Source organism: Puma concolor, chromosome A1 (genome assembly GCF_028749965.1).
Source record: "Puma concolor isolate L17-30 chromosome A1, mPumCon1.1.hap2, whole genome shotgun sequence".
NCBI classification, from domain to species: domain Eukaryota; kingdom Metazoa; phylum Chordata; class Mammalia; order Carnivora; family Felidae; genus Puma; species Puma concolor.
In genome coordinates, this window is record NC_141667.1 from 239,202,188 (window position 1) to 239,226,660 (window position 24,473).

The following is a 24,473-nucleotide window of genomic DNA, read 5'->3' on the forward strand; positions in this document are numbered from 1 at the left end:
ATAACAAAGAGAGACTCCTGAGAGCAGCAAGAATTATTAATTCATGATGTACACAGAATCCTAAATAATATTAATAGCTTCTCATCAGAAACCATGGAAGCCAGAAGGCAATGGAATGAAATATACAAAGTGCTAAAATAGAAAATTGTCAACCAAGAATTTTATGTCTATTTATCAGAAAAAATATCCTTCAAAAATGAAGGAGAAATTAAGACATCCCCAGATAAACAAAAACTGAGCATTTATTGCTAGTAGATCCACCATAGAAGAAATTCTAAAGAAATTTCTTTCTGTGGAAATGAAGGGACACTAGACAGTAACTCTAATCCACATAAAGAAATAGAATACCAGCAAAGGTAACTACATAGACAATATAAAACTTAGGATTAATGTATTTTGGTTTATCACTTATCTTTTTCACTATTTGATTTAAAAGGACAATTGTATAAACCAATAATTATAAATCTAAGTTGATGGGCTGACAATGAATACAGATTTAATTTGTGACAACAATATCATAACTAAGGAATAGAGCTATATAAGAGTAAAGTTTTAGTTTACTATTGAAGCCAAGTTGGTATTAATTTCAACTAGATTAATATAATAAAGATGTTACTACTAAGAAAATAACTAGTAAAAAAAATGACAGAAAAAAAACACACCTCAAAATGGCATACAAGAAAATATCTAATTAACATAACAGCAGCCAGTAATGGAGATGTTGAGGAACAAAGAATATAGAGCACATAGGGAAAACACAGAGCAAAATGACAGTAGTTATTAATCTCATATTAGTAATTACATTAAATGTAAATGGATTAAGCTCTTTAATTAAAGGGCAGAGATTATTAGAATGAACTTTTAAAATGACCAATCTATATGCTGTCTACAAGAAACTCACTTTAGGTTTAAAGATGCAATTAAGTTGATGTAAAAAGAAGGAAATACTGGGGTTCCTGGGTGGTTCAGTTGGTTCAGTGTCCAACTTCAGCTCAGGTCATAATCTCATGGGTTGTGAATTTGAGCCCTGCTCCCAGCACAGAGTCTGCTGGGGATCATCTGTCTCCCTCTCTCTCTGCCCTTCCCCACTCTCTCTCAAAAATAAACAAATATTTTTTTAAAAAAGATGGAGGCACCTGGGTGGCTCAATAGGTTAAGTGTCTGACTTCAGCTTAGGTCATGATCTCAAAGTTCACAGGTTGGAGCCCCGTGTCAGGCTCTGTGCTGACACCTTGGAGCCAGGAGCCTGCTTCAGAATCTGTGTATCCCTGTCTCTCTGCTCCTTCCCTGCCCATGTTCTCAATCTCAATGATAAATAAACATTAACAAATTTATTTAAAGATGGAAAAAAATGTTTTGTACAAACAGTAACCAAAAAAGAGCTGGAGTGATTCTCTTAATATTGAAAAAGATGAAATTTAATCAAATTAAAACAAAAATTGTTTTAAGAGATAATGAAGGATATTATATAATTGTATAATGATATATATCATGATAAATTATCTAATGATATTTATCATTATATAACTTTATATAAATTTTATATCATATATATATCAAGATATATATATATCTTCTATCAAGAAATATATATATATATATATATGTCTTCTATCAAGAATATATAACAATTATATGGACCTAACAGAGCTCCTAAATATATGAAACAGAAATAAATTTTCACACTTATGGTCTATTTATTTTTGACAAGATTGCCGAGACAGTAATAGTGAACAATAGTACAACAAATGGTGCTGGGAAACTGGATATCCACATGCAAAAGAAAAAAGTTGGACCCCTGTCTCACAACATATATAAAATTTCAAAAATGAATTGAAGACCTGAATATAAGACCTAAAACTATAAAAATCTTAGAAAAAATATAGGAATAAGTTTTTTTGACCTTAACTTAGGTGATAGTTTCTTAGGTATGACACCAAAAACACAAACAAACAAGCAGGGGAAAGAAAGAAAGAAGAAAGAAAGAAAGAAAGAAAGAAAGAAAGAAAGAAAGAAAGAAAGAAAGAAAGAAAGAAAACAAAATAAATTAGTCTTCAAACAATTTAAGACTATGTTACAAGGAATATCATCAAGAAAGAGAAAGGCCAACACATTCCCAAGAATGGAAGATAATATTTGCAAATCATATATATGATAAGAGATTATATTTTGAATACAAAAACAATTCTCACAGCTCAATAACAAAAAGCACCAGATCATCCAATTTAAAAGTGGGCAAAGGATCTGAATAAACATCTTTTCAAAGAAGATATACAAATGGTCAATAGGCAAAGGGAACGAGTCTCACCCCCAGGGATTTTCAACTCAGAAATACAGAAGATACCACTAAACAGGATAAGAAGTGTCGGTGAAGATGTGAGAAATTACAGCACTCACACACTGCTGGTAAGAATGCAAAATGGTACAGTCACTTTAGAAAACATTCCTCGAGTGTAACACATTTGACCCATCAACATTTTAACATCAATGTTAACGTATGACCCATCAATTCCACCCTTAGGTGTACACCCAAGAGAAATAGAACATAAATCCACACAAAAAAATTTACATGGATGTTTACAACAGCTGTATTGATAATAGTCAAAAAGTAGAAACCACCCAACTGTTCATTACTGATGAATGGAAAAACAGAAGTGGTACGTCCATACAAGGGAGCCGTATTTTCCCACTAAAAAGAGAAGAAGTACAGGCTACACACGGATACTTTGTAAACATTATGCTAAGTGAAAGGAGCCAGTCACGAACAAAGGCATATAGTTGTGGTTCCATTTATATGGAATTATGTAATTTATATAATTACATGAATTATATAATTTATATGAAATCATAGCCAAATCAATGGAGACAAAAGTAAATTACCGGTTTCCTGGGGCTAGATGATTTGGGGAGGAGGAGGAATGACTAAGTGCTCAGGGATTGGGATTTCTTTTCTCCATGCTAAGAATGTTCTAAAATTGACCATGCTGATGATTATAGGGCTCTGTGAATATATTAAAAACATCGAACGAGTAAGTGGGTGAATCATATGTTATGCAAATTATATCTAAATAAAGCTGTTGTTTTATGAAACCTCAATATTAGAAAATATCTGAGGGGCGCCTGGGTGGCTCAATCAATCGAGCATCCAACTCTTGATTTCAGCTCAGGTCATGATCCCAGGTTTGTGGGATTGAGCCCTGCATCTCTCAAATAATTATATATCTATATCTATATCTATATCTATATCTATCTATTTATCTATATCTATCTATCTATAGATATATAGATAGATAGATATAGATATAGATAGATAGATAAATAGATATCTGAAAGAAACCAATGGATTTCATTGTCTAATGAAATAAAAGCTCAATTCTCTATCCCTTGAAGAAACATAGATCAGCATGCTATAGAGAGTAAAGCAGAGAAGAAGCAATCTTTTTCAAAGGGCACACACACACTCTCAAGCTGGGAGTGGCTCTGAAGCAAGGTAGATCAGACAAGCCTGTCTTCACGGCATGTAGCTGGATCCTGTTTTCTCTCCAAACCAGCAGATGAAGCAAAGTAGCATTTTTTTGTTTGTTTGTTACTTTGTGGCCTGGCCGTGCATGAGACTTCCCTCGCTCTGTGATTAGGTAAGTGGGCCGTAAGGACTCCAGAGAGGAGATCAATTCTGATTTATTATATGTGCCTTGTCCATTTATTCATTAAAAATAAATGGAGTGTTTATGGTGAGGTGGAGCTGTATCAAGGTCCCCCTCAGATGAAATAGACATTTTTTGGAATTGTGAGATCGGCTTTCTTTATTCTTCTCTTTCCTGCCCTTTCTGTTTACCCCTCAAAACAGTGTCCCTTCACTTCTCTTGTTCAAATGTCTAATGCCCTCCAAACTCAACTCATCTCTAAGAAGTTCTAGGAAAACTGTACGAGGACAAATATTATCACTTTTAGGGGAGTTTTCTATCTTAAAAATAAATCAAAGCCATGAACTAGAAGAAATGAAACCCTAAAAGTGGGATTTTAAATATTGAGAGGGCTTTGTGTATTCATTTTCACTCAAAAATATGACTTGCCTAATGAGCTCTGGAACTAGGTGGCAGAGAATTGAAAAGATGAACCAGTAGCTTGTGAATGTGGGTGCGGTGCGTATAAACGTAAAATCCAGGATTTCAGGGAAATGGGTATTTCCAGTTGCTGAGTACCCACTAAATCTTGGGAAATTTTTTAAAAAGCATATATTTGAAATTCTGCTTATATTTTAAAGTATATGTATATTATAGTAAATATTTGCGACAAGAAAGAGAAATGGCAAAGGGAAAACCTGGTTTGATAAAAAGTGGACAGAAGGGACGTAGGGTGAAGGGTGCAAAGAAACATAAGAAATCTGGCTTAACAGTCAAAGGTCTGTGACCAAGAACCATAACCTTGGAGGTGAACACAACTGTGGACGTGCTAATCCCTTCACTGACCTGCAGAACTTCAGAATGAATTCTTGGACACCAATATACTTTTTCTAGAGTCACCTTAATTTTCAAAACTTTTCATAGGGTATTCACACCCTATCTGAAACTCCAGCACCATGTCTAGTGGCCATGCTCTACACACGGATCGAGTGGGAAATCTGAGTTCCCCAACTCAGGGGCCTTCAGGGCCTAGGCACTATGCTACAGAGGAACCAAAACCAGTGGGTGCTGGGCACTGAATGTTCGCCATAAACACAGTCCAACTCAAAATGTTTTTTAATTCTTGCCAGCCCAAGAAAACATGGCTACCAGCCTTGGCTCACTGGAATAGAACCTCCTGTTGTCTGAAGACGTATGAACAGGACAAATGACTCAGCCCTCTTTCCACTCTTTCCATGTCAGCGGACCACGCCTTGCTCAGGCTCCCATTCCCCACCTCTTCGCTCCTCCGAAAGGATGCATTATTCTCCCGACGACGGCCTTTCCTCTCTTCCCTATCAATTTGTAAACCCTCAGTGCGACACTATAAACTAAACGTTAAAAGATTAATGTGATCTAATTAAATGGAAGCCCATGAAATTGAAGATGAAACCATTATTCTTGGTTTTCCCAGGAGGCTTTCTATTAAAATGCCTCAAAAATGTAACTTCTCTGACTCTCCGGGGGGAAATTCCATGAGGAAATGGTACATAAGCAATGAGCTCTCTGGCTTTGATATGGTTAGCCCTGTATGTTTTTACAAAACTGGATGTCTTTCTCATTTTACAAACAGAATAATACATAAACCCCCCTACCAGCGAAGAATCCCTTGTAATCGGTTGGCCTTAGGCCAAAATGCCTCGTGACAAATTTGTGAATGCTGGTCTGCTGGATGTTTCTAGATGAAGTGCCTTGGCCGCCACATGCAGTAAGAGCTAAATCAAGAACGGAAACAGTTAATGGTCTCAGAGACACAACAGGTCTTCTCTAGCCTTCCAAAACATCCCTCACTAACCTGGGGTTATATAATGAGTTCAAGTAGGTCCAAACATGTCTCCTTACACGGGAAGTTATTCGTGGAAAAGTGAGCAAGTACAGAATGACCTGAGACGTTCAGATCACTGGCTGTCATTGAAATAAATATCTGTCAGTCATTGGCAATGGCTTTTGAAAACAAGCTGCATTTTACATTGCACGGCGTAATAAAGATCACATCACAGCCAACCCATTATCAAAGCTCAAAAACAAATAAATGTACCGCAGACGTGCCAAGGCCTTTTCTCAGGTTTTATCATTGCTGACAATAGAGCCAGTGTTGTGAGAACCACGTGCGTTGGCCAATTCCCACATGTCACGCTTTGTTCTCTGCCTGAACCTGCTCCTACATGACTTTAGGACGAATGCTATTTATTTTTGTTGTTATTCTTCAACGCAATTTGGCAGAAATGCAGAAATTCTGCAATCGTTTAGTCAGCCTCTGCAATTCTTATGAAATTCTTCCAGGAGGGCAAGAAAAAGAACATTTCTGTGCTAAGATGAAAACACCTAAGTGACGCATAATTGACCTTGACAGTTTGTATTGTGGAGAAAATTGTTGTGGATAATCGCGAGACACGATGTCTTGCCTCGACCTGGGGACACGAGCACACAAAGGGGTGCGAGACGCTGGAGATTAGGAAGCGCGTCTGCTCCATCTAACTTCCTCGGCGAATGTTGTTTGCGTGGTCATCATGGCCAAGGCTCTGTGCTGGGCCCTCTGAGGACGGACAAGGGCATATGAGACAAAGGGCCTTTCGTGAGCGGGCCACGCAAGAAACTGATGAGTCGACTTTAGGCACTGTGGACATGAGCGGGGAAAAATGGATAGGACCCCGTTCACCTAGGGTCTAGTCCAATCTCTGACACTAACCTGTGACCTCAGATAAGTCTCTTTACTTGGTGCCCCTATGCCTCACCCGTAGTCTCTACAATCAAATTTGGGAATAATCTCTAAATCAAGTGGACTAGTGTGCTGGGTTTTCCTAGAGCAGGAGGGTCTGGCTTAGCTAGGTCCAGGACCCCACTATCGGTCCTCCCACTGATTCGGTTTCCTCTTACTCTGCCATGAGTATTCAAGATCTACCTGGAGTCCCCAGGTGTCTAAGGACAAAAGTTAGGTTGTGGTAGCTTTCTTCAAGCACATCCCATTTAGAGGATAAAACTGCTTTCCAAATACATTCAGTTTTTATACACTCTCCAACTATTGAGGTCGGTGACATCACTGTGACGAAATCCTCATACTCATAGCTCACGCGTCTCTTAAAATGTATTGTCATTACTCCATTTATATCTACAGAGCTACTATTTTGTCGTGAAACTCAAGGTCTGGAAAAACCACACGGACGACTTTACAGATAATGTCCCCTGAGGGCCTGCCATCAGTGAGGGTGCCGTTCCAGAGCCTCTACTCTGTCCCCAGGCCGGGGCCACTTAGTACAGAAAGGCATGCCATGAGCAAGAAATGGGGTCCAGGATTACATTCTCTATGTGGTTAACAAGTCCTCTCCCAACCCCTCAGCGGAGTAGCTGGAAAGACACAGAGGAAGTCTATATTTCTGACGCCACTGACCAAAAATGAGGGCCAGCAGTTCAATTTATTCCAGAAGCTGGGAGAAGTTCTGAACAACCGGAAAAGAGCTGGAGCTAAAGCTCCCAGCTGTCAAAGAGCAGGCGAACCGGTTCAGAAATAGGAGGGGCCCCGAGATTGGCCTTCCGCTGTGGGTCGCGAGTCTGACACGGAGGGACGTGGTGAGGCCTCCAGAGTGCTGGAATTCTCCCGCCCCACCGACACTTTTCCTCCTCCACCCGTTCAAGGCCCCAGCTTGCAGAAAGCAACGGAGAGCAGGAGTGCATTCGCGGTGAGCCATCGCATTTGGGGGGGTGTAGACCCTAAGGGTAAAATACTACAAGCAGAAGCGGGGACAGGAAGACCTGGATAGCGCTATGTTCCATCTGGGCCTTTCCAGAAAAAGTTTGGCATCCCTGCTGTATATTATAATTAGGGGCGCCTGGGTGACTTTAGCATGTTAAATGTCTCTTGATTTGGGCTCAGGTCACGATTTCACAGTTCATGAGTTTGAGCCCCGTGTTGGATCGGTGACGGCAGCACGGAGCCTGCTTGGGATTCTCTGTCTCCCTGTCTCCTGAGGCCAGGGTGTGAGAGGGCATCCCTACGGAATGAGATAATGGGGAAGGGGTGAAAGGGCGGGAAGCAGGACAGGGACAAGACAAGAGGTTCAGGAGCCCAGCGAAACCAGAAGAGAGATGCTGTACCTGCTCTGTCATTTCCCCGTGGGTCGATAAACGCAGTCTGCAAATACCGGAAATACTGAAATCATTTCTTTGTCCCTCAAGATGCTGGCGTAGGCAAGCATCTTCGTGCAAATGCCACATGGGATGGATACTCAGAAAAGTCATCTTCTTCTTCTCTCTCGACTTCAGGTGGTGCGAACCCACGGAAAGTATGGATGACTAACCATTGCAAATAATACAGGGGGAAAATACTAGTTATATATTTGTCTTCCTCCTCAGTTGAAAGAAAGGTCACTAACAATTCTTTTCCGACATGAGTGAGATGGTTTGAAATAATCAGCCCCTGTTTAAAAAAAAAAAAAAAGATTTTCAGACAAATAAAATATTTAAGCCATAAGGTTGGAATGTAAAACAATATCACCAAGATAAAAGAAAATGCCTGTTTATATAGAAAACAGACTTGATATTTTCAATGAGAAAAAAACAGCATTCAAAGGGATTTTAATATGGCTCCGAAGGCAATGTACCCAAAAAGTGTGTGTGTGTGTTTATCCTTCCATGTACTCTTTTCAACATCCAAGCACTAGGCTCCCAAAGGTCACATGCGATCTGATTAAGTGGAAGCAAAGAAAAGGAAAGAGGTCACCGATAGAGCTCGCGGAGAGTACCTGATGCTGAATGGGCCAGGGCACAGAGAAATCTTGTTACGGCGGTGACCCAGTTTGGGTCCTTTCTGGGTGCTTAATTTGGAGTCTCAAAATCTATTAGCCTCATTAAAATCACCACATGTTCAAGAGTCTCTGTAGCAGGAGTCACGGGTGCAAACCAGCACGAGAGTCGAGGAATGGTCACTGTCTGTGGTGTAATAATGGGGGTCGGTCCTGGGTACTCCACAGTCGGAAATCACAGCAGTGAGTTAGTGGAGTTCACAGCCAGCTTATGCGTTTCTAGCCAGCTTAGCTAGACGTAAAGAGATCCCAGAGTTCAAGGATGGCAAGGATGACAGTAATTTTCAAACTTCATTTTTAAAAATTTTTTTTTAATCCTGATTTGTTTTTGAGAGAGAGAGACAGAGTACAAGTGGGGAGGAACAGAGAGAGAGAGAATCCGAAGCAGGCTCCAGGCTCCGAGCCGTCAGCACAGAGCCGGACACGGGGCTCAAACTCACGAACCGTGAGACTATGACCTGAGCCGGAGTCAGAAGCTTAACCAACTGAGCCACCCAGGCGCCCTCAGACTTTATTTTTTTCAAAATACAATGTTATAAAGAACAGCATGCATGCATTCATTAATTCATTCTAACAAATGTTTACTAAGTATCTGCTTTGCATCGGAAATAGGATGGCAGACCAGAAGAGTTCCTGTCTTTTAGAAATTTATAAAATCCAAACAGATACACCAGCGAGTTACTGTAAAGTAAGGAGAGGTGGCAAGTCTCCCTGACAGACCTGGAAGTGTATTCGTGCTACACCTGGGCTTTGTGTCACACTCTAAAAATTACCGGACTAGAGCATGAATGCGAAACTAATGAAAGAAGGAAGGAAGGAAAGAAGGAAGGAAGGAAGGAAGGAAGGAAGGAAGGAAGGAAGGAGGAAGGAATGAAGGAAAAGAAAGAAAGAGAAAGAAAGAAAGAAAGAAAGAAAGAAAGAGAAAGAAAGAAAAGGAAGAAAGAGAGAGAGAGAAAGAAAGAAAGAGGATGAAAGAAAGAAAGAAAAGGAAGAAAGAGAAAAAAGAAAGAGAGAGAGAAAGAAAGAAAGAGGATGAAAGAAAGAAAGAAAGAGAAAGAAAGAAAAGGAAGAGAGAAAAAAGAAAGAGAGAGAGAAAGAAAGAGGACGAAAGAAAGAAAGAAAGAGAAAGAAAGAAAGAAAGAAAGAAAGAAAGAAAGAAAGAAAAGGAAGAGAGAAAAAAGAAAGAGAGAAAGAAAGAAAGAGGATGAAAGAAAGAAAGAAAGAAAGAAAGAAAGAAAGAAAAGGAAGAGAAAGAAAAAAGAAAGAGAGAGAGAAAGAAAGAGGATGAAAGAAAGAGAAAGAAAGAAAGAAAGAAAAGGAAGAGAGAGAAAAAAGAAAGAGAGAGAAAGAAAGAAAGAGGATGAAAGAAAGAAAGAAAGAAAAGGAAGAGAGAGAAAAAAGAGAGAGAGAGAAAGAAAGAAAGAAAGAAAGAAAGAAAGAAAGAAAGGAAAGGAAGAGAGAAAAAAGAAAGAGAGAGAGAAAGAGGACAAAAGAAAGAAAGAAAGAAAGAGAAAGAAAGAAAGAAAGAAAGAAAGAAAGAAAGGAAAGGAAGAGAGAGAAAAAAGAGAGAGAGAAAGAAAGAAAGAGGACGAAAGAAAGAAAGAAAGAAAGAAAGAAAGAAAGAAAAGGAAGAGAGAGGAAAAAGGAAGAGAGAGAGAAAGAGGGAAGGAAATCCTCCAAGTGATCACCGTAGGAGAAGTGAGAAAGTAGCATGGTGAACATGTAACCAGAAAACAAGGGCAACACGTTCTTACTAGTTGCTTTGCAATTATGCACATGCAGTTTCTTCCCAAAATACAAACTTCTGGATTAATGGCAGATCCAGCGACAATAATGAGTTCCCGGAGCCAGTGAGTTAGTAAACGGTGTAGGGCATTTTGGATGGTTCGCCCCACGGATGGTATTTCCTTTACAATTCACTCTGGCTTGAGCTTAAAAGCCTACTGTGTTTTAAAAATGTTCAAGAGTGTCCGCGAAGGTGTTGGACGGAATTCCAGTTCTAACATTCCATCGCTTTGTGAGCTTCGAACATTCCACTGCTTTTGTGATCCCTGTTCCCGGTTTCCACTCTCCAAGAAGGCAAGACAGATTTTTATTTGCATTCGTCTGGACAATGCGTGTGCTTTAAAGTTTCCATACCTCTCTACCACTGCTTGTGAACTGTGACGTGTCTGGGTCCTTCTGCGGTTACCTGCATCTACAGGGCCGTGCTTCTGGTTGAAAACGGAGAAAAGCTTCCAACAGAGATCAGAGGGCAAATGGGGTGATTTTGAAACTGAACAGGTCTTCTTATTACAAACTCCTTGGGAAAGAGTAGGGGCCGGGGAAGTGGAGAAACCAGGGGCTGGCCGAAATTAGGCAAGGGGGAGGAGGTGGAAATCAAATCTATTTAAATTTCACGAAATCAGAATATATCAAGCGGACCCAGCCACCACTGGCGTTGCTCGGATTCCATTCTGAGACTTAGTCATTAATATTTAGCATTTTTGGTGATTATTTTATAGACATGATGTCATTGTTTCACGGTGTTTTACTAATCACCAATGACTCAGTTGCCAGAGAGCAAAGTTACAATGTAGTGATGTTATGAGTGGAAAATGTTGCCATTGGGGTGGGGTGGGGGTGGGGAGAGAGAAGTTCAGATTAAGTTCAAGGTGCTCGGCTTGGATTTTTCTGGGGGAACCGAATCTAGACTTCTCGGTGGGGGGGGGGGGGGTGTTCCACATCTTAGAACCACATTGAAAAGCTCCCCGTTTTCTGGTTGCAAAAATACCCATAAAAGTTAAAGCTTCTACAATGGGAATCTTGGGGAAAGGGAATAAAACCACAGACATTCCAGCAAAAAACAACGTTCTTCTTTTTCGACAACTCCGGGTGTAGACATTCCTTAGGTTTATGGCCGCGAGGCAGACCAAGCCGGCAGAGGGGCCGGCAGGACCCCTCGGTCCTTCTGAGCCCTGCAAGCTGGCAACAGCTGCTCCCGGACACGTACCTCCCCGGGGGGCGGGGGGGGGGTGACGGATGTGCCCTCCGCCAGGGAGGACCCAGCCCCACGCAGACGAGGCTCCACGAGGAGGTGACACGCATTTGTGATCTGAGGCTCCAAGTGGAGCCGCCAGGGCGCGCGTGATGGATGGAGACAGACTCTGCGAACATTCTGGGATGTGGGAGCCTCGGGCCTCCTCGGGATGGACCTTTGCTTCGGGGCCTCCGCTCTTTCCCCTCCTTCGTCCAAAACCTGGGGGCCGCTTTCAACTTACTCACCTGGTGTCAGCCCTGCCTTAGCGGGTCCAATGAAGAGCGTGATCAAAGACTCTCTCCTGTGCAGATGGCTCAACAGGACTGCTCCAGGCGGACGGTGGAGCGGTGGGGAGACTGACAATCTGTGGCCCCTGAAGAGAAATCGATGCCTTGAACTGTTGCAGGAGTAGAAGCACAGCCTTACGCGGTCCTTTGTTTCTGTGTTGGGAAGACGACTCCGTTTCTCCCCCTTTTCCCAGCACCGGGGGTCCCGGGGATAGTTCACTCTACTGGATGTTCCCTCCGGTCTGGGGCAGGACACGCAGGACAGTTGGAAGAGTGCTGTAGATCGGTAGGAGCCTGTAACTGAGAAATAGTTGGCTCCGATCTTTCCTAGGGACACACTTGAGTAGTGATCACAGAAATCCTCTGAAATCAGACAAACAGCAACCACCCGGAGACTTGTGCCCCAAGAACCCCCTCCTTTCAGATGTTTGCAAATGTGACTGAGAGAAGTCAAGCATTCTGAGGAGTAACCGGGCAGCTGGAAAATACTAACAAGACAATGGGTATGAAATAAAGATGTTTTTCACAACACACACACACACACACTCAACATACATCCCACATTTCAAAAGAATCTCTTAAATGGGAAAAAGAATTCAAAAGAATCTATTATATCAGAATATGTAGTATTTTCTCATTTCAAGGCACAGAAGCAGAACGGGTCACAGAACTTGGTAAAAGATAATAGATGAACACAAATAAAATCCTTTGGCTAAAATGGTAGCTGGAGACCCTCACCCTGCCACTCCTTCTCCGTGATCCTTGGTGGCTTTTGCAGAATTGGGTTTTGTGTTTCTTGGTCTCTCATAGCTTCTTACACATGGCCTGTGAGTTGAACTTCTGAGTGGAAGTCTTAATTTTTTGTCTATTGCGTTTGTTTCTGGAGGGTCCCACAGTGAGGCAAGTAGGGCATTTGCCTGCCGCACAAGATTTCGGTGACGCCAACACACTCGGTAATCAAGGCACACATTTTAATGCAATATTTAAAAAATTAAAATTAAGGCGAAAGCATCGTAAGTAATGAACAAAGCGTCCAAATTTTAGTTTTCAATTTTCGTCGTGTTGACTTTCGTTTTGAAACACAGAGAGCCAGGGAGGCAGAGAGCACGTGGGGGGAGGGGCAGAGAGAGGGAGACAGAGAATCCCAAGCAGGCTCCATGCTGTCAGTGCAGAGCCTGATGGGGGGCTGGAGCCCACAGTGCGCAGGATCATGACCTGAACCAACTGAGCCACCCCAGCGCCCCGCAAAGGTCCAAATTTTAAATACAGACACCATCCACTCCTGCACCGAGAGAACCAGGCTCTCAATCCGCACCTAATTCAGCCCCTGCTTGTTAAAAATACTCGGGCTTGTTGGTCGGCCGATATGATCACCAGTTGTATTGGCCAACCCCAATCACCCACAGACATAATTTTCATGTTTTTGCATGTTTTGAAGCAAGGAATTCCAAGGAAGAAGTGAGGGAGGGAAGGAGGGCAGGAAGGGTGCAAGAGATTCAAGAACATTACAAGTAGCTATTTTAGAGGAATTTTGCAAACTTCCTTTCATTAGCATTATTTTCCAGTCTCCCCTCCGTACCCCTCAATGAAGGTGCTAAATAAACAACAACCCAATAAAGGTGCCTTAGCCAAGACATATGAGTTTTCATTCAATCCCGATCTTAAGATAATGCAGGAAAAGAGGGGTTAAATGTGAGTGACACGTAAGGGAAAGGGGACTCTGTTGTCATTTACTGCCTTTCTGTAAGCACTTTATCTATCAGACGGTCTTGGGGCTCCTGGACCCTGAGAGTCGTTCATACCTGCTCCGAGAGAAGTACTCTTGGTACTCTCGACATAATAATTTCCATTTCAAAATCAAGACTTCCAGAAAATGCGAATATGAAGAGGTCAGCTTATTCATGAGCGGCGATGGAAAAGGTTTTGTCTGATGATGCTGTAAACGTTGGAGGGCTTTGGCACGCAGTGAATTTTGAGATGTCTAAATTTCACAAATGTCTACAACTCAGGCACATGAAGTTATAAGCAGGGCGAATTGTTCCATCAACTGGAGCATGTCAAGGGGCAGCCCAAACGAGGGGAAGCAAAGGCCAAGCCATGTCAGCATTTGAAAACCCCAACTGGCCGGTCTGATCCTATCAGGTGCCCCAAGACCATCTGCCGTCTTCCTGTGCCTCTCAGCCCCACGTTACATCCCTGGCTTTGTGTGCAGCCTGTGAAATGTGCTCCTTCCAAAGCTCGTCCAGACGAAGGATCATTTTTCAAATACCATGTACGTTTGACACATGTGCAGCAAATGCCAGCTTGAAAAGCAGATATCAGCAGGAGACGGCATTCCGCACTTAGAGACAGAGAAAGGGACTGAAGGAGAACAAAATCTTACTCTCTGCTAAGAAGCACGTTAGGTTCAGAACGGTAATCGAAACTGTCTTTGCTGGTGAGTCCAACGGGGCTCTTACATGAAAGGTAACACCAGCTCTGGCTGTATTGTTTGCTCTGGTGCACAGTTCGGATTCTATGAAAATTCATATATTGAGATTGGTGGGCAGGAAACTGTGGTGATGGTTATGACAGTTCCTTGTCCAACCCAGGCTGCTTCTCACCAGGGACTGGCACACGTAGACGAGTACTTCCGAAGCAGTGCAGCGTCGTAGAATTCTAATTATACTGATTATTAGATGTCTTACCATGGACAGACTATTTCAAATCTTTCTCTCTCTCTTTTTTTTTTTTTTTTTTTTTTTGAGAGAGAGAGTGAGAGAGCATGGGCAGGGGAGGGGCCCCAGGAAAGAGAGAATCTCAAGCAGGCTCTACATCCGGCGTGGGGACCAATGCAGGGTTCGATCCCGCAAACCTGGGATCATGACCTGAGCCAAAATCAAGAGCCGGGCGCTCAGCCAACTGAGCCGCTCGGACATCCCCCTCCTTTGAAAACAAATAAATAAAAGAGGTCAGAGTGGAAGTGAGCCAAAGCATAAGAGACTCTTAAAAACTGAGAACAAACTGAGGGCTGATGGGGGGTGGGTGAAGGGTATTGAGGAGGGCACCTTTTGGGATGAACACTGGGTGTTGTATGGAAACCAATTTGACAATAAACTTCATATATTGAAAAAAATAAAAAATAAAAATAAATAAATAAATAAAAATAAATAAATACATAAATAAATAAACGAACACATGGACTTGTAAGATTCTGCCTAAGTATAACTGAACTAATACTATGAAATTGCACAGTTAATTTCTTTCTTCGCTGCTAGGTACTCTCACAGCTTTGAATGATTCAAAGCTCCTGAAACTTTTCATTTGAAGTCCTGAGACTTTTAATTTGTTACAGACCAATAGGAGGGCTAGAACCATTTACTAGAACAACAGTGGCCTGATACCGTATCTGCAAGAAAGCAAGTAACACCCAGCAAAAGAGGAAAGAGTCAAAACACACCGCGAAAATATTCTACCTCACTATGTAAACAAAGATATTCAAATTCAGAGGAAACCTGCTTTTTTCTTTCACTTGTAAAACTAAAAGCTGTAGTTTACAGATATGATTCCATGCTGATGGATGGATGATGAAATTAGAATCTCATTAAATATTGCTGAGGCAATGTTTTACACAAACTTTGGAAAACATTCTGAAAATACGTATCAGGAAACTTAACATTTCCTTACCTTTTTTCACTCTTGGGAATATAAGAGGATAATCCGTAATCACACTTTGAATTGAAAACACATATTCAACTCGCAAATAATCTAAAACATGTATGTAAAAAAAAAAAAAAGGAAGAATGGAAATTTGTGTTCCATATTCACAAAGTAGCTAAGTAACTTTTATCTCCTTCTACCTGAGAATAATATTCTGCATTCATAAAAAAGCTGTGAACATTTATGCACAAATTTATTTGATCCCAGTACACAAAATCCAATAAGCAATACAGTCATAATGATGTTTAAATATGCAAAAGAGATCTGTTAAGAAAGAACATCAAAATATTTACAGTTTGTCTCCGCAGGTGGTGAAAAACCGGATTGTTTCTTGTTTCATGATTATAATACTTGGGGAAAGTTAAATTTTTTAACACATTAAAAAAAAAAACACCCACAGAAATTCGTAGACCCAACAAGCACATACTGATGGAAGAGGCATGTATTTTCTGTATGATTAGTGAAAACATTTAACTAAAAACATTGCTCTCATTTTACGTTTTCCCTGAAAGGTTGATTAATGAAGTTTCCTATGATACTGAGAATTTCACACTGGTCTTTGGATTCATGTTAAGATCCTAAAAAATAGAAATTTTAGTAGCATCAACTCGCTCTGAAGAAAGAATGCCTAATGGGGCCTTAGCAGGTCTGTAGAGTGACCCCCGTCACAGGCTCCAGCGGGCTCTGGGGCCTAACATGCCTAATGTAGGTTCTGTTTGGGACTGTTGCCTGATCATGCTCCCCGCTTCGGACTCGGGTCCCACAGCCCCTCACTCAGCAGACGTGCTCTTTGTCATCTGTGGCAAATCATACGGTGGGAACAAGGTGCACCATAAAAAGTACAATAGGAATCCCGATTGTCAAAGGGACATGGGTCGATCTCCCCAAGATCCCTGGCATCTGTTCTCTTGGTTTTCCTCTCTTTCTCATCCTCTCTCTCTGTTTCTCTCTCCCTCTATCTCCCCTTATCTCTCTCCTCCCCTCCCTCTCTCTCCTCCCCTCCCTCTCTCTCTCTCTCTCTCTCTCTCTCTGTTTCTCTCTGTCTCTGTCAGAACGCTTTAAGGCTTCTCGTAAGTACCTCACTAATTCCTATTTTTCTGCATCAAGAAAGGCTTTAAAGTGTGGGCACAGCATTCTTTCAAACTTGCCTTATAGTTAACTCCTTGCTATGTGGTATTTTTAAAGACAGCATATTATAAGTTTACGTCTACATGCAAAATTAGTTGAAAGATCTGGAATGGATTTGCTAACATCCAAATTTATATATTAATACTTATTTTTAGTAGCTGCTAAATCTAGCCCCACAGTCTTAATCTAATTCTAGTCCCATATGCCTTTTTCACGCCAGGTGCTGGATTACAAGTTCTGAGGGCAAACACCAGGCTCGATGTTTTTCTACGACCCTAACCCTCCCCTATATTTAGCTCTGTCTCGGCAAGTTAGAGACAGCCGTGTAGTCATCCATCAAATCCTCGGATACCTTCTAGGCGATGTTGTAGGTACTGGGACACAGTGGTCGGGAATCAGGCCGCGTTTGTGCTCTTGCCGAGATTATATTTCCATGAATGGGAACTGGGAACAAACAGCCCAGCAGGCAGGGAGCGAGTGCGGTGGTCGTGTCCCAGGTCTGTGCTGAGATTTACAAGAAGGGGATAGGAGAGGGGCAATCGGCTGGTGGAGACTGGAAAGAATTCTCGGTGGTGATGTTTACAGTGGAACAGGAGGGACAGAGAGGGCCCTCATGTGTGCACATTGCTACGAAGAGAATATCAGGCCAAGCGGAGAAGGTCAGGTGCAGTCCTTATGAGGTCAAGGAGCAGGAGACACTGGCAAACAGGAGTGAAGCCATTCTGTTTAGAGCTTAGCGTGGAACGAGGAAAGTGGTGTAAGGGGGGTAAGGTAACAGCTCACGTAGACCTTTGTAACGATGTGCTCAGAATCCCCGGAAATTTCTCGCTGCAACATTAATTAGCTATTGGAGTTTGGGAAACACAGTTACCCTCTGTGAGACTCAAGCCCCCCCCCCCCCCCACCCTGCCCCGTCTTGGAAATCATGATATCTATCTTGCATAATTTTACATCTTCAGTGATACGAAATGTATGGAAGTGTCTCATGCAGTGCCTCATGTTTACCAGAAGATCAACTTAAGTTGGACATGACTTTTTTTCCCATGACAGTAAAATATTTTCTGGCAGCTGGAAGGTAAGCTGAGTACAATGACTATCGTGTAAGAAGAAAGACAGGGAACGTAGGTGTTCAATAAAGATCAACTACATAAGCAGACCAAGGGCAGACCTACTGAAACACCAGGACCGGGGTGAGTTAATTCTTTTCCTCCTTTTTAAATAAGAGAAAATGACGATAAAGCAAAGACCATCTGTGTGCACAGTGAAGAGAAGAACACATTCATTTTCTTTTTTCAAATTACCCCTCAGCAGAATGACCCACGGCAGAAAGTGCAAGCCCTTTATAATTATAAACCTTATCGGTGTGTTAATACATCCATCTTGGAAGACTCTGTTTTGTGAACAAATGAGTTCTTACGTGAATCATGAATATAAATATGGACTAAATTAGATAGCTCCTAAATTTCAATTCTGTCTTGTGCACAGGGCAGGGGAAATTCTTTAAGCACGTAGCAGGGAATACTTGGGCTTTGGGCTGCATCTTTCTCTCTTCCCAGGATTTCGTGTGGCGGTGAAGGAAGCCAAGCCTCCGGTAAGCCACACGGCCACTGACTGTCCAGCACTAGGTCAGTGAGCTCCTCAGAGCTATGGCCCTCAGACTGCTGTGGACACCTCCGCGTCTGTTCCCATGATTCATCTTTATATGAGCCTTTTTGCCCAAACATGAAAGGGTCTTTTCCTCCTGGTACTGCTTTATTAAGAGCAGGGGTGTAGTACTTTAAACCACAAAGGTCCATAGCAACTTGGATGTTGAGAAGACCCAGGCAGCTTCCACAGCCACCGCAGGTTTAGAGAAGAACGGTCAGTGCCAGGAAGATTCTAGAAAAAACTGAGGAGACTAGCCCCAGCAGACAGCAAACTATATTACAAAGCTACAGAAATTTAAATATTCTGAAACTGAACTAAGTAAAGAATCCAGCACCGGTATTAAATAGCAAGTAATAACTTATATTTGATAAAGGGGACGTTTAATACCAGTGGGGGGAAATCTGGCTTAGTCAATAAATGGGATTTATCGTGTCACTCCCTCGTCAAAATAAACTCCAGATGAATCTTTAAGCACTTAAACATGAACCATAAAAGTGCTAAAATGAATCATGAAAGAATTTTTTTTATAATCTTGGAAAGGGAAGCTTTTATAAACATGACACAAATCCAGAAGCCTTTGAAAACATTAAAATTGAAAAGCAATCTGCATGGCACTGAATGCCATTAATGAAGTATTAGCTATACCAAAAATCTGGTGAGACAAGATATGGCTTTTATTGCCCTCATGAAAAAGCTCCTGGACATTCTTTTTTAAACAAGCGAGGCCCAAGAAAAAAAACAAAAAACATAACACAGAGATTACAAAAAGAGAAGTACAAATGGGCTCAAAGATATAAAAAGGTGATCAACTTCCCTCGTATCAGAAGAAACACAAATTAGAACTGTAACATGTTATTCTCAGATTAGCAAAACTCCCAAAATTTGATAATACAAGGACTTGGGAAGATTGAACTTTCCATTCATTGTCAATGGGAAGAGAAAAATACAGCCTCTGGGAAGTACACTTTGACTGCAGCTCCTGAAGTTCAAAATGCACATTCTCTGTGACCAGAGAATTCTGGTTCCAGGCATTTGTGCTACTGAGATATTCCTCATAAATAACATACACCCAAGAAAAATCACAGCATCATTTTTTTACATACCGAAAGATTGGAAACAAGCTAAATATTCAATAGGGGACTAGTAAAGAAAGGAAAATTAGTGCATCTGTGAAAGGCATTTTATGCAGCCATGAGGAGGAGACAGCTGGTTTGGAATGATCTCGAAGGTCTTGGAAGGGAACAGAATAAAGGTGCAGAACTATAGGAATTGGAGTTCGCCGTCTACAGTAAAGGAGGAACAGGTATCCAAATGTGTTTGCATAAGCCTAGAACATTCCTGAAAGTGTGGGAGACAGACCTGCAATTGTGCTGAGCTCAGGGAGCTAAGCTGGATGCCTAAGGTTACAGGTGGGGGGAGGATTATTTCACTCTATTCTGTTTACTACCCACGGGATTGTGTACAAAATACACTAAGTACATGTCCCCTAAATTAATGGATTTTAAAATATCCAGCATGTTTCTGAAGCTTTGTAAGAACATCCTCCTACTCTTCACGTTCGTTCCTGGGGGCCTCCCCGGATCAGACAACCCCACTCTCTGTGTGCAACTGAATATCAACCTAACTGCCAACGAGTGCTACTTTTCTCAGTACAAACTGACCGTGCAGTTTGAGAGCCCTCGAACATACACCGTCGTCTTTGCTTGAGTCCGGTCCGTTCTGCAATAACGTTTTGCACACTAAGACTTTTCTCCCAGTGTGGCTGTTCCGTAACTGTGATGTCCCTGTAAGAGTACTCACCGTGGGCATCTCGGCGCTAACAGCGTGGAGACGGCATGGGCCCTGAATCTATCTGGCTTTGGTATTATTTAATCCGCTTGCTAATTCTGTGTCCTTGAGCAAATAGCTATAATTAATGACTCATATTATGGAGACAGCAGAAGTATCAAGCTGCGGAAATTTAGATTATTGTACCTTTACTTCCTCCCACGGGTCAGAGTGGCTTATGTATTCTTTTGACCTGGGGTTGGCTCTGTGACATGTCTTTTCCGGTTACTGAGCATGGGTGACGGAAGTGTGGCCTGCAACTGGGCTTTGTACCTTGCACATCTGCCATCGGCCCGAGGAGAACATGGAGGAGGTGACCTGCAAGACCAAAGAGAAGAGGAAGGCAGACACAGAAGCAGAGCTGAGAAACCCTGGCTGAGTTGGAGCCAGATCAGCCGACTTCCGGCCCATGTAGCAAGCCAGCCAAGGACAGCCTTCCCCAAACACTCGGAAGCTGCAGAAATGCGTGCTGCTGTATGCTAATGCCATGGAGTGGGTGCCTGTTACGTACAATTATTGTGCCCACGGTTAATTACCTATAACCATAGCTACCAGTTAGGAAAATCAAGAGAACCAATACGTTTGAGGCCCAGGGAATACTGCTTGGCACGAGTCAAGCATTTTCTAAGAACTGGCTCTTATACTTGTCGTTAAGGATGCTAGTTTTATTAGGATAATTTCAGGACTCACGGGTCTGATATTGTTCAGATAGCAGCTATCGATCTGTTCTGCTGCGGGAGGCACCTGTCTCGCCCGTTTCCCTGTGGCCTATCGCCTTCTGGAAGGGCGCTCAGACTTTCCCAACACAGGACGGTTCCTTTCTTAATCTCACGTGGCAGGCGGGCGCCCCTAATCTCAGCCCACCTTTAACACAACACAGCGCGTCATGCACTCCTACCTCTTTAATTCATTTCGCTCTATTCTTATTTCTCTACCCAGTCTCACAAGAGCAGGGAGCTTCGGGCAGGAGTCTACGCTGGCGGAGCTCTAACACAGAGTGTGACCCTTGGTGATTATTTCTTGTCTCTCGACCTCAGATTTCTCCTGGGCAAATGAGCACTTAGGTGGTTCCCTCGCTGAGAATTCTCCCACCTCCATTTCGTCGACCTGAATGAAATAAAGCAGAGGTACAGTAGCAGGTCCCTCTGAACTTGTGAACTGTAAGGTCATGTTTCTGTGCTTGTTTAAAACTGAAGAAGGGCAAAAGAACATCTGTGACATGTTTCTAAAGATTCTTAACAAGGTTATACGAAAACACATTATTGTTTTATTCAAAATGAGAAACTTTACGCTCCAAGAAATTTCCACCTTTCATTTTCAATGTGATTCTTCTAATTCCAGAATATTTTCTTTAAAATGTCTCACAATGGGGATGGGGTGGGGGGTGCCTGGGTGGCTCAGTCAGTTAAGCGTCTGACTTCAGCTCAAGTCATGATCTCGCAGTTCGTGAGTTCGAGCCCCACATCAGTCTCTGTGCTGACAGCTCAGAGCCTGCAGCCTGCTTTGGATGCTGTGTCTCCCTCTCTCTCTGTGTTCCTCCTCCACTTGCATTGTCTCTCTCTCTCTCTCTCTCTCTCTCTCTCTCTCTCTCAAAAATAAAGATAAAAAAATAAATAAAATAAAATAAAATAAAATAAAATAAAATAAAATAAAATGTCTCATATATGAGAAACACCAGAAAATGTCAAAATATCTCATATTTTTAATATATTCAGACAGAGAGAGGGAGCGAGAGGGAGAGGTATATTGCATCTAATTCATCAATCGAGGTTACCAGAATTAGAAGTTTAGTGGATATTATTTCAACTTTTTCTGTTTTACATGCACATGCACACAGAATTTGTTTTGTGACCATAGTATCCGATTGCTATGTGACTTGTTTTTTGCAGTTAAAAATTTGCAGTGAGAAATTCTCATGGTCCTTTCCAATGGCTGCCTCGTAATACATTGTGTGGATATACTGTAATCATTTAGAAAATATTCTGTCATTACTTTAGATTGTTTCCAATTGTCCTTACAAGTGATATGGATTGGACACCCTTGTTTATGTATCATTATACATGTGAATAAGCATTTCCAAGGGTCACGGTCAAGAACAGAAATTGCTGAATCATAGCATCTGTTCATTTCTCCAAATGACCTTCCAACAGAGTTGTGCCAAAATGCACCCTCACCAACCCTGTCTTATACTGTGTTTCTCCGTAAGCTTGATAAGCTGGGTGGTTACGTTTTATTTGTTTGTTTGGACACTGCGGGAGATAAAAACGATATTAATTCGCTTTTGTGTCTAATTATAATCACTTTCCTATGCCTTATCACATTACATATTTTTCTTTTATGAATTGTTACTTGCTCATATCTTGTCACCTTTTTTCTATTCAGTAGGTTTTTTTTTATCTTGTTGAATTTTAGTAGCTGTTTGTATATTCAGATGTGAATTCTATGTCTATTCTGTGTCACAAATACTGTCTTCTTAAGTTTTAATGTTATTTGTGGTATATTCCCCAACTCTAAGTTTTTATGTTTGATTTTTTTTTTTTTATAAATCTGTCATTTCCTTTGAAATCTTCTGACTATCAAAACTTCTTCAGAAGGCTTTCTGTAGCCCAGAATTGCAAACATGTTCCCGTGTTTTCTTCTGTCGTATTTTGAAAATTACACAAATCTGGGACCATCTGTACCTCTCCTCACTCAAAGACCCAGAAAACCCAGAAACTTTAGTACTAGATTCTGTTTTAACCACAACGACTCTGCAGACAGCCCAATATTGCCAAACCAACGCTGCCGATACACTGTGAGATTTAGAGACGCTTCCAGGCAGACCCTCCACTTGGTGGAGCCCACGTATATGGAAGTCGGCTTGACTCCGAGGGTGGGATTTAACCAGCCTCCATTTTGCCTGAGGACAAACCGAAGGAATTGGCTGGAAGACCTGGCACTGAGGATTGGTCAATCTTGGCATAGAGACCAAGGTCAAGGAAGGACTCTCTTTCCACACTAGATCTCGGAGATTGTTATCACACTGTCATCAATAATAGCAGCCCGCACACTGCTAACAATACAAAGGAGACACGATGTCGGGGCCAAAGTCTACAATGAAGGTGCAGTACCTAACCTCGTGTAGCTGAGCCACGAGTATCTTTACTCAAAAGAGTTTCGAAGAGAAATGGTAGTCCCAGTCCAAAACATAACCACACTTGTATCCCTTTCAGGAATGATGGAATCACTATATATATATATATATATATATATATATATATATATATATATATTCTTTTTAGCCACATGGGAGTTGATATGCATAATATTATGTTTTCTGGTGAATTTCCCCTCTAATGACTCATGGGTACCATCAAATAGTATGAGTAACATGCTGTATTATTTTTTTCTTTTTTATGTGTTTTTCCCCCCTTACCAATTACTCAGCACCCTAAGCTATTGTTAGCAAGCTCGTCAAGTTTCAGAGCCCCAATTCAGTTTTGAGACTGATTTAAAGTTCCACTAGATCTCCTGCAGCTGTCAAAGGAAATGTCCTCGTTGCTATTCTGGGGCAGTCTTTGGTGTTTCTGTTCAACCCTTATTATCTGGAAAATCTCTAAATAAGTTCTATAAATGGAGCTTTCAGCTGCTTTTACCAAGAGTGACTGGGATTATAAGGTTTTAAGGTCATGAGTTTTTATTTGGAGCTAACTCATACTCCAAGGGTTGGAGTCAACCATCATATATCACCTATCAAAAAAGAAAAGAAAAGAACTCAACCTGCTACCTCTTGGACATTATTATATTGGCGTATTTATACCTATCAGCATGTGTTTGAGAATATTTGGAAAGCACAAGGCGAGGGAAAGGTGGCATTTAGCTATAGGCAGAAATCTAGGCAGGGCATGGTCAATGGCAAACTCAGTAGAACAGTCTGAGTATAGAACAGACAACAGTTAATAAATGAACTCTAGGGCTGACACCAGTTTTTGGTATTTTCATATTTGGGAATTGGATTGCAGGCTATGGACCCAATCTATGTTTGGAAACAAGGAAAATATTGTGGTATGCTGGTGGATAATCAGGATAGAGACTGGGCCGGGGGGGTGGGCATGTGAATATGGGGAGGTTGATATAAGGAAGACAATGTCGGACAAGGTTTATCTAGCACTAGAGTTTATGAAACTTCTTCACATCAATATTATCTTTGATCTTATATCATTGCCTTGAGGTATGGATTATTATTCTCTTTCTACAAATGAGGAGATCAAATCTCAAACATTAAGCTGACTTTACCCCAAAATACACAGCTAGCAAAGGATACAGTTAAGATTCACAACTCTAGATTTCTGACTCATTGTCTTAAATTGCCCCTGTGTTCACTCTTTCATGCTATTGGATGGTATTTTAAGACCAGATTACAGCA